This window comes from Panulirus ornatus, chromosome 37, assembly GCF_036320965.1.
Source record: "Panulirus ornatus isolate Po-2019 chromosome 37, ASM3632096v1, whole genome shotgun sequence".
Taxonomy (NCBI): Eukaryota; Metazoa; Arthropoda; class Malacostraca; order Decapoda; family Palinuridae; genus Panulirus; species Panulirus ornatus.
This window is the reverse complement of record NC_092260.1, coordinates 31,081,232-31,092,658: the sequence shown is the minus strand read 5'-3', so window position 1 is coordinate 31,092,658 and position 11,427 is coordinate 31,081,232.

The following is an 11,427-nucleotide window of genomic DNA, read 5'->3' as shown; positions in this document are numbered from 1 at the left end:
CCTTGAAGAATGTGTGGAAGTCGAGAACATTATCTCGGAAAGCAAAAATGGGTATGTTTGAAGGAATAGTAGTTCCAACAATGTTGTATGGTTGCGAGGCGTGGGCTATGGATAGAGTTGTGCGCAGGAGGGTAGATGTGCTGGAAATGAGATGTTTGAGGACAATATGTGGTGTGAGGTGGTTTGATCGAGTAAGTAATGTAAGGGTAAGAGAGATGTGTGGAAATAAAAAGAGCGTGGTTGAGAGAGCAGAAAAGGGTGTTTTGAAATGGTTTGGGCACATGGAGAGAATGAGTGAGGAAAGATTGACCAAGAGGATATATGTGTCGGAGGTGGAGGGAACGAGGAGAAGTGGGAGACCAAATTGGAGGTGGAGAGATGGAGTGAAAAAGATTTTGAGTGATCGGGGCCTGAACATGCGGGAGGGTGAAAGGCGGGCAAGGAATAGAGTGAATTGGGACGATGTGGTATGCCGGGGTCGACGTGCTGTCAATGGATTGAATCAGGGCATGTGAAGCGTCTGGGGTAAACCATGGAAAGTTCTGTGGGGCCTGGATGTGGAAAGGGAGCTGTGGTTTCGGTGCATTACTACATGACAGCTAGACACTGAGTGTGAACGAATTGGGCCTTTATTGTCTTTTCCTAGCGCTACCTGTTATTCCATGTGTGGCGAGGTGGCGATGGGAATAAATGAAGGCAGCAAGTATGAATTATGTACATTTGTATATATGTATATGTCTGTGTGTATATATATGTGTACATTGAGATGTATGGGTATGTATATTTGCGTGTGTGGACGTGTATGTATATACATGTGTACTGGGGGTGGGTTGGGCCATTTCTTTCGTGTGTTTCCTTGCACTACCTCGCAAACGCGGGAGACAGCGACAAAGCAAAATAATAATAAAAAAAGATATACTTTACAACCAATTAAACTGATTGTTAGAAACCCTAACCCAATGGCTCCTCATAACTATATGAGGAGCCATTGATTGTGTTAGAATGGGGCTTGTCATGAGAAGCCCAGGGTCATGTGTGAGTGTGCGGCTGGTCATGAGAAGCCCCGGGTCGTGTGTGAGAGTGGGGCTGGTCATGAGAAGCCATGGATTGTGTGTGAGGGTGAGGCTGGTTATGAGAAGATTTGGGTCGTGTGTGAGTGTGAGGTTGGAGGAGTCGTGGTCAGGGGAGGAAGGCGTCGTTCCGTACCCCAGCAGGCAGTGGTCTTTGGGGAAATCTGAAGAATATTGCCACTAAAGCAACAAACTTATTTATGTTCGACGCGCGCCAATGTGAGCTAAGTAGCTTCCAAACATATTATTTCTTCCTATAACAATAACGTTAACACACCCATTATTTATTACTATCATGGGGAGGAAGGGAGTGACATGCCCTAACATAAATCCATTTCACAAACTACACCCAACAGAATGATACCAGATAAAGCTCTGGCATTCACGTACATTCATGCAGAGATACAAAAATATTTACATAGCCGTATATAATCATATAGATAAACACGTATATATACAACAGCAAAATGAATCTAGTTAAAAGAATCAAATGATTACCATTGGGTGTCAAGATGTGAGGGAATGTTCAGGTATTGTCATGCTGCCCCTCCATTTTTAATTGGTTCTATATGAGAGACCACACGATGTCTTGTAAGAAGGGTGAGAGTAACTTTGCAGTAGTAGAGAGCAGTAAACGGAGTGGGACACGCTAGGTGAGGCTGGTGAAGTGGGACGCGCGCCAGGTGAGGCTGGTGTAGTGGGACGCACGCCAGGCGAGGCTGGTGAAGTGGAACGCACGCCAGGTGAGGCTGGTGGAGTGGGACGCACGCCAGGCGAGGCTGGTGAAGTGGAACGCACGCCAGGTGAGGCTGGTGGAGTGGGACGCACGCCAGGTGAGGCTGGTGGAGTGGGACGCACGCCAGGTGAGGCTGGTGAAGTGGGACGCACGCCAGGTGAGGTTGGTGGAGTGGGACGCACGCCAGGTGAGGTTGGTGGAATGGGACGCACGCCAGGTGAGGCTGGTGGAGTGGGACGCACGCCAGGTGAGGCTGGTGGAGTGGAACGCACGCCAGGTGAGGCTGGTGGAGTGGGACGCACGCCAGGTGAGGCTGGTGGAGTGGGACGCACGCCAGGTGAGGCTGGTGAAGTGGGATGCACACCAGGAGAGGCTCGTGGAGTGGGACATACACAAGGAGAGATAGGTTGAATGGGACACACATCATTTGTTTGCTTGACAGAGTAGTTAGTAACATTGGTCCTGTTAAGTACAGCGAAAAATGTTTTCTGTAACTCGCGCATTAACTGAGCAAGAAAGCATTTTAAGATATCATATTTCCTGACTTAAAATTCTTGTGAAATAAAATGCAATTATGGAAATCCTACGTCTCATATGTATGCTGGAAGTTTTCCATTTTGGATACAAATATTTCTGGGTATTTTGTCTGTTTTTCTGCGTGAAGATTATTATAACCTGGGAGGCGGAGTGGTGGTCCAATGTTGTTTATGTAAAGTATGACGTGAGCATCCCTCCCGCTGCCTCTAGACCTTACACACACACACACACACACACACACACACACACACACACACACACACACACACACACACACACACACACACACACACACACATCTAAGCGTCAGGATAATAAGTTTCTTCCCATATGAAGATGCAAACCAATAATGGAGTCCTGCCACTTGGTAATAGTATTTTGTATATGACTCAGGTATATCAAGATGTTGTACCTCCACCCCCGTTCTTCGCCCTCAGGAGGGAGAAACCTCCTCTAAGGCCAAAGTTTCTTTCACGGTCCTTACCCTTCCTCTCCTTACCTTCTCCAGAGGTACCTGATCTTCCCTCTACCTACTCCCACCTACTTCACACTTGTTTTAGTTCCACTTAAAGCAGATTTTGTCGAAGCATAAAATGTCTTTCTAGCTTTCCAGTAAGCTTTGTTTACAAACCAATTGAGATAATATAATTGCCTAAAGATACGTCTTATATGACTAAATTCGTCTAGTTATTCTCTGAAATCATTATGGTTTTGCAAGAAAGTTTTAATTTAGAGAAAAATACATTAAGATGACGTCACCTGATCAAGGAACATCATACACGAAATGAATACTTGTTCCTTATAATGAAAGCGGGAGAAGCGAAAGACTTTACACTCCCCAGGACACGCTGACCTTTCGATGAGGAAGTAACATTTCAGTGATTGGAACCTCATAAATATTTGATCATCATCGTCCGATGTACATGCCAAACAAAACCATATGCAGTATACTCCTTGTCAGTACATTCTGCATATCCGGGAATATACCGCAAACAGTACGGGGTTTGTTATGCTCAGTCATATAAAACAGATATACTTCTTATAACTTTTATCAAGATGCTGAGGAGGACGAGTATTATGATTCACAAAGTTTATGCTCTTTATGCATATACTTTGCCTTCAACAGGCAGATATCATCCACTATATTTCCAAAACCATCATTGTCTTGCGTTCCACACATTCATATCAGAGGCAGTCGTCCCATGGGGCACACACACGCACTTCTCTCTTAAAATTATCATCGAGGAAGGAATTCTGTCGTTCCTTTACTGAAAATCAATCACCACGTGGAGGGACGACATCGCTTGTTGCTGTAACACAGTAGTGTTGGTCCTGCCGCACAGGACATGGGGGGGGGGGGGGGGTAGAAAACCACAACGGCAAGTCCCCGAAAACTGCTAAAGGTAGAAAAGATTATGAGCGAAAACGGTGAGATGAATGATGTGGAATAAGATGTAATTTAAAGGATACTGAATAAGGAGGAACAAAGGACTCTGAAAGGAGAGGACTGGAAGAGAGTTGAACAAGATTACATTATGCGAGATTTTCTTTTCCGGTCTAAAGAAAAGCATATTTACCAGAGAGAGGTTGAGTGACGGAAGGAAGGAGCGTACTATTGGGGATCAATGGGACGGGAAACAGGGAGGAACATCATAATGATTTTTCCAGAAGTCTTGGAGGTAAAGCAGGTGGGCAAATAAAGAAAGGGAAAGATTTTAGGAAGGAGATACTGAAAGATAAATGATCAAGCTCAGCGGAATTATGATAAGAGAATGAGGAGGGAAATATTAAACATGAGGTGAGGATGAAAGGCATGACATAGAGTAGATGACATGACGAGGAGTGAAACACTAAGTGAAGGTTGAGCAACGAGCTCAACGGGGAGAACTGGGTTGCAGAGATGTGGAGGGAAATATCTTAACACTGTAAATAGACAGAAGAAAGGGTATGGGTATAGGAGACTCTAGGTGGCCAGTTCTCATATCCTCGTACTAAGTGGAGCAGTGTTCGTCAAGCACGCTGACATTTCTTTTTCCCATACTGTAGCGAAATACAGCCAGGAACAAACGAAGAACGTTCTTATTTGCTCACTTTCACTCTCCAGCTATCATAGATAATGCACCGATTATTACACGAAAGTGATTGATAAAGGCATTTGATTCTTGTCCCGTTCTTATACAATATTCATGTTGCTTAAGTCTAACAGAAAGATCCTTACCAGTCAGCCCAACATAAAACTTATCACAATTTCTACATGGCTCTTTATAGATGCACCCAGGAGAATTTTCTGGTGAATTCCTGATTAAGATATTCTTTATAGTATTATTGTTGCTGAAGGCAACATTTACATTAAAGGATTTAAGGAATATGGGAAGTAAAGTAAAATTATCATTAAAAGGGAGAGCTAAAAGATTCTTGGTGTCAGTGGGAGGTTTGGGCTCAACTCTATAAAATGATTTCTTTGCTAACTTAAGGGCTTTATCAATGAAAGATCTAGTGTACTTTACTGAGATCCAATAGAATACATCTAAAACTCAGCATCATTATACTCTGGACCGCAAATACGCAAAACCCTAAGGAACATAGATTGAAATGATGATAATTTAACTCTGTCATGTTGAGATGAGATAAGCATGTGAAGCGTCTGGAGTAAACCATGGAAAGTTGTGTGGGGCCTGGATGTGGAAAGGGAGCTGTGGTTTCGGTGCATTATTACATGACAGCTAGAGACTGAGTGTGAACGAATGGGCCATTGTTGTCTTTTCCTAGCACTACCTCGCACACATGAGGGGGGAGGGGGTTGTTATTACATGTGTGGTGGGGTGGCGATGGGAATGAATAAAGGCAGACAGTATGAATTATGTACACGTGTATATATGTACATGTCTGTGTGTGTATATACATGTATACGTTGAGATGTATAGGTATGTATATTTGCGTGTGCGGACGTGAGATCACCAATGTATGATAACTTATCTACGCTCGACAGGAGTGGAGGACGGACGAGTAGTAACGCTGAGCGTCACGAAGTTACTGTGTCACTCTAGTGGTCGCCTTTCCCCCTTTTGTAAATACTTTCACTCATCATGTTGTTGTTGTCGGTGTAAAGGTGACGGATGAGGAGGCACCTACCAGTGGTGCCCCAACATACGTACCGTCCGAACCCACGAACCTGACCCTGGAGAACTACACAAATAAATAACATGCCACAGGAGTTACATTATGTTAGCTTGGTTAATGTAACAATGCAACAAAACTAACAAATGAAATTAACTTATCTAGTTCGTTTTTAAAGTCAATATTTACGACTAACACGTCGAAAAGACCTGATTCAATCAGCGTCAGGATGTTTGTTTGCTCATCGAGTCAGCTTGAATCACAGTTACGTGACTGCCAGCGTCCATAAGACCATTTACCAAGAATCTGTCACAACCAACAGTTTCCATGAGAAGGAAAACTATCAATGAAATGATATCCTACGTTAACACGAGACACATCTCTCGATTTACCAACTCCTGCAGCCGGCTTTAAAGCTAGCTTGGATCATATCGGAGGTTCGGTGAAAAGTGCCATCTTTACTGCACCTTAACCTTCACCAAGTACATCTTCATTACACCCTAACCTTTACTGACTTTCAACTTTACTGTCTCTTCATTTTTACTGCATGTATATCTTCATCTTAACAATATCATTATTTTTTTTTTAACTAAGCCTGGATCTTTTGTGTTCACTATACTCTTCTTCATTATACCTTTATTTCCACAAGATTCTTATCTTTTCTAAGGTAGATGTAAGGTTGGCCTTGAACTTTTTCTACAGACAGACGCACAACACCAATAACTCATATGTATATTGCTAAATTGATGGGTATCCTGATAAAGCTTCAAATGTTACAAGATCAGGCAGCTATGCGGCAAAGATGCTTTTTAAATCAATGTTAACGTAACTGAAGGAGATTATCGCCAGCTCTGATGCTACAAACTAGAAATGTATCGGATATCTGAATTAAGAGATCTGCGGATGCGGATGTGTATGCGGATATCATGCTTACGTATTTTGTGGATACGGATGCAAATACCAGACTATGACATTCTTGCGGATGCGGATGCTGACGCGGATGAGGATGTTTTCAGGATATTTTGTCATATACTTTAGTATATATTCATTCGTTATAGAACATCAATTATTTCAAAATGGCAGCTACTTTCATTGCAAAGTTCTATATGATTGTAGTTTCTTACTATTATGACGAGTTTCAGCCACACAAGTTGTATGTTACCAGGAGGCTGGACGGGGATCTACCTCGTCGTGCATCACACCAACCACTTACCCCAACCTCCTCCACCCTTTTGAAAGTGGTTAACTTAACTCCCAATCCATTAATGGTTGCTCTTTCATCATTTAATCATTCAGTATTTAAAGTTCAAGATAGGCAAGTTTTTCTTCAAAAACAAAAGTTTCTCTACCTTTTCTGCTAAAATTTGCTTACGTTTTGCACCATAGATCAAGCCAGCACCACTGACTAGCTGCTCACTAGGGACGATGCTTGGGGAACAACAAAGATATAGGCAAGCAACCTTCGCCAAATCAGGGTAGATTCAAATCTTTTCTTTCCAACATCGCAAACTGTCTTCACTTGTTCCTTTGTGATACGTACATACTATCTTCCATTGCATTCTTCCTTGCTGCATGTGTCTATTCATCTTCATCATCACTACAGGAAACAATAGAGGTCATTGCTTCACCCAATGTTCCATAGGTGTTAGATGTGTTAATTATTTGTGTGTCGTTTCTTTCGTGTTCTGGTTGGTTCATCGTCTTCGTTTGCCATGGTGCTCAACTGAGTCAGCTCTTCACATAGTCTGGCAACTAATGATTTCACTTGATCAGCGAAGTGAGAGGAGGAAAAGATTTCACTTTTATATCGTAGATTAAGATATGTTACAACTCTACAAATCTTCTCTTTCAAGCCAGGAAAATCTTATTTCACCATCAGTTCGCATTGTTTGTTTCATGATGTTTACTACCTGTGTTGCTTTGTATCAGGGGGTGACACAATCATTGATTCGATATCTGATTCAGAGCCTGAAACTGAGGTATCAATTACCTTAAAAACTTCCCATGTGTTTGGTTGAAGTGTGGTTTTCAAGGAAACTACAAGAGGCATCACATCACCTACTGTAGAAGATGAGTCACTCACTATTTTGTGATGTCTTCATAAGGTCCCAGAACTTTTGCACATTTGTACATTATTGACCATTCGTTGTGCTGAGTTGCTTTATTATAGAGTTGGTAGCAGCATACAAACACAATGATTCTTTTATTTCTAATGTACTTTTCAGCATGTGCAAGGTGCGTTCTTCCTTCTGGGTGTTTCATGGACAACACATAGCTTAGGTTCTTGCAGTCTGTACTGAATTTTTTTGTTCATCTTGTGCCATCGTTGAGTCATTAAAATGAGTAGCAATGCTGCGACATTTCTGAATTATCTTGTCTATTTCATCCTGTGATGATATTCCACTTTTAACAACTTGTATATTATGCTCAGCATAATCCAAATTGTTTGCACAAGACAGGAATAGAGCTCTTCCCATATTTGCTCCAGCATCACGCAAAACACAGTGCACATTCATACTAGAAATGTCCCACATCATCAACAATCATCAAACTTTCTACAAGTATACTCTCGTGTGTGCCGTTCTTGTAGTAGCTCAGCACCTAACACAAAGTCCATTCTTTCAAAGTCCTTATTGATGGCATGTGCAGTTAATGTGCAGTTAGACTCAGCAATGAAACACCTGCTGACGTATCTGACCACACATCAGTTATGAAGGAAATCTTGCTGCCCGGCTTCACCACATCAATCAGTTCTTTTACTTCATTGAAGACAGACTCATGCATGTTACTGTATACCAATGAGAAAGGAAAGTTTCGCTGCTTCAGCCTATATTGTGGAGCAGCTTCAGCCATCAGTCTCATGAATCAAATGTCATCAACATGACTGACTGGTAAATCATGCGTTGCTAACATTTGTGCTACACATTTGTCCAATTTCTTTAATTTCAAGTCAGAAGCATCACAACTTTTCACGCAAAATATCCTTCAACATTTCTTTGCTTAATGTCTGACTTCACTTTTTGAAAAAATTTTGTCTTTACTTCTCTTTCAACTTTTTTCTTTCCTCTGCTTCTAACTCTTAAAACTGTTCTTTGTGCATTGATTTCAAATGATTTTTCAAAGACGTAGTTCCACGTCCCTTTGGTGAATAATCTTTTTTGCACAACAGAACTGCGCTAAGATGTTTGCCTCTTCCACGAAGTACTTCCACACTTGACTGCTTCTTGACTATATTGCGTATAAAAAAGTCACTAAGGCTTTGTAAACTTGATTATTTAACTTCAAGTAATGTGATCGACTGACACACTGCCTACTCCTGTGGCAAGCTCCTCTACACTGAGGCCAGTACGTGGTGGTATGACTCACGCCATCTCCCCTACAACACTTTATCACGGAGTGATAAGAAGCACTCACCGCTGCCAGTTCTTGTTTTTCAATCCTCTTTTTGTATATCCACCACATCCTCTTTGTGTGTGATAAGGATGCGGATGCAGATGCGGATGTTTATCTTATCAGAAGCACGGATGCGGACATCCCATACATCTCTGCTACAAACACCGAACTCAAAAATTAGATACATTGGTACATCCGTTTCACAAACCACAGACGAAAGGGAATACCGTAGTGGCCTTCACTGTTGTGGTAGTTGCATCATGGACATGAAGGGTCTTGAATCATGTTGAATCGGTGATTGTGTTGTTATAGGGATAGTTGACGTCAGATGCATAGGCGAGAAAGTAAAACCCGTTTACAGTATGTCATGGGAATGTGGTTTCAGATGGGTGTAGGTAAGTTTGGTGAGATGGTGTTTGAGTTAGGAGAGGGGTTGTTTAATGTTTGTCATTTCTAGTATGTATATGTTTTGTGGGTGTTGTGTTAGAAGTTTGGGGATCATCATGCCCTTATTATCACTACACCGTTATATTCACTGCAAACTCATTTTCATTGCACACTTATCTTCACTAAAACATCATCTTCACTACACCATCTTCACTGTCCCCTTATCATCCTTAAATCCTTTTTCTCATTACATTCTATAATCGTAATATCCTAGATTCACTATAGCCGGCCGAATCCTTATCTTTGCAATACCTTTGCTTTTACTAAGCTACTAGACTCACTAATTTAACCTCATCTTCACAATATCCTTATCTTCACCAAGCTCGTTCAAGGTCATACAAACTATTTACATAGATTACCTCAGATAAAGTTCCTTTTTTCCCAAAAACCTGGAACCCAGGGCCCTGGAAACAGCAGTTGAGTTGTTTCCGAGCGACCTGGAAGCATCAGCTGTGGGGATTCTTCCCTGACATACTCGTACAATATCATTATTGATATACATACAGTCAATTATCGACATTATCGTCATTAGTAAAAGTCGTAGTAGTTACTGTTGGTGAGGAAGATGTTATCCAGAGCAGCTGTTGCATATCTGACAGGATATATTCCGAAGTTATGGTCAAAAATGATTTTTGGTTAAAAATCTTGACACAGCTGGAAATAGAACCCATAGGTCGATGTAATTTCAGCGAGGACCGGACTCTGCCCTTTGAAGTCTTTGATGTAGAAGACTAATGATGTCCCCGACCAGCGGGACTCTGGAAGCTGATAAACGCTGACGCTGCTGGCAATGGTGGTGAGCTCCTGTTGATGGCCCTGACAGCAGGGCTCTGGAGGCCGACAGGCGTTGACGCTGCTGACGCTAGTGATTGTAGCAGTGAGTTCTTGTTGACGTCCCTAAGCATCAGGACTGTGGAGGCTGACGTGCTCCGACGCTGGTGACGTTGCTGATATTGATGGAGGGCAGCTTTTCGTATTCTCGACCAGCAGAGCTCTGAGGTCCGATAGGTGCTCATGAGGCTGGTGATGATAGTTAACTGTTGTCTGTGTGTAGTTTTAATGTTACTCTTGTGGTAGTGTGAAAGTCAGAGGAACTTTGTCCACATATCCAACCTGCTAAGGATCGGTGATGCGTACTTATGTAAAATGGTCAGGAAACAAAGAAGTGTGAGTCTCGGAAATCATTTTTCTTCGACTAAGCTTCAGCTTCGCTCGTGTTGGTCTGATTTGTACTGCTCCAGTGGAGTGATGTTTTGACTTCCACATGTACATAAGGAGGTAGATAAATCAAACAATGTTTTGAACTGGAGTTTATAACCTCAAGAAATGGTCTTGAGTAAAGATTGAAACAAAGATGGAGTAGATGTATTGGACCAAAATGAACAGCCACCCAACTTCAATCATAAACAGTGGAACAACCATAGAATATTACTGTGTGGAAAAAAGACGCTTGGCGAGACATTGTCTGGATTGTACGATTTATGTCCAGTGTCTGATATAAGCATTATGTCGACATACGTATGTCACTGAGGAGTGTCATGGACAGAAGATCATGGAGGGTGAGAGATGAGAGTTAAAATGGTGACCTGTGAAAGTATCATGACCTGTGAGAAGCTGGGACTAGCGTGGTGACCTGTGAGAAGGCGAGACCAGTGTGGTGGCCTGTGAGAGGCCGAGAATTGCCCATTACCCTGTAAGAGTAGCATGGTGATCTCTGTGAGGCTAAGAGGAACTTGTTGATCTATGAGAGGCTTGGAGCAACGCGGTAACCCTCAAGAGGCTAAGAGGAACCTGGTGACCTGGGAGAGACTGGAAGCAGCGTGGTGACCGTTGAGAACCGGTGACCTCTGAGGGGCTGAGGAGCAGGATGATCTTTGAAAGACTGGCATGATCCTGATGACCTGTGAGAGTAGCGTCTTGACACGTGGGAGGCTAAGAGTAGCACAGTGAACTGCGGGAGGCTTGGAGAAGCATGGTGACCTGCGAGAGGTTAGATGAAACCCGACAGCTCGTGAGAGGCTGAGATGAATCTGGTGACCTGTAGGAGACTGAGAAGAACCTAGTGACATCTGAAAGGCTGGGAAGGACCAGTTGACCTGTTGCTGGCGGTGGGACGCGTGTGGACCC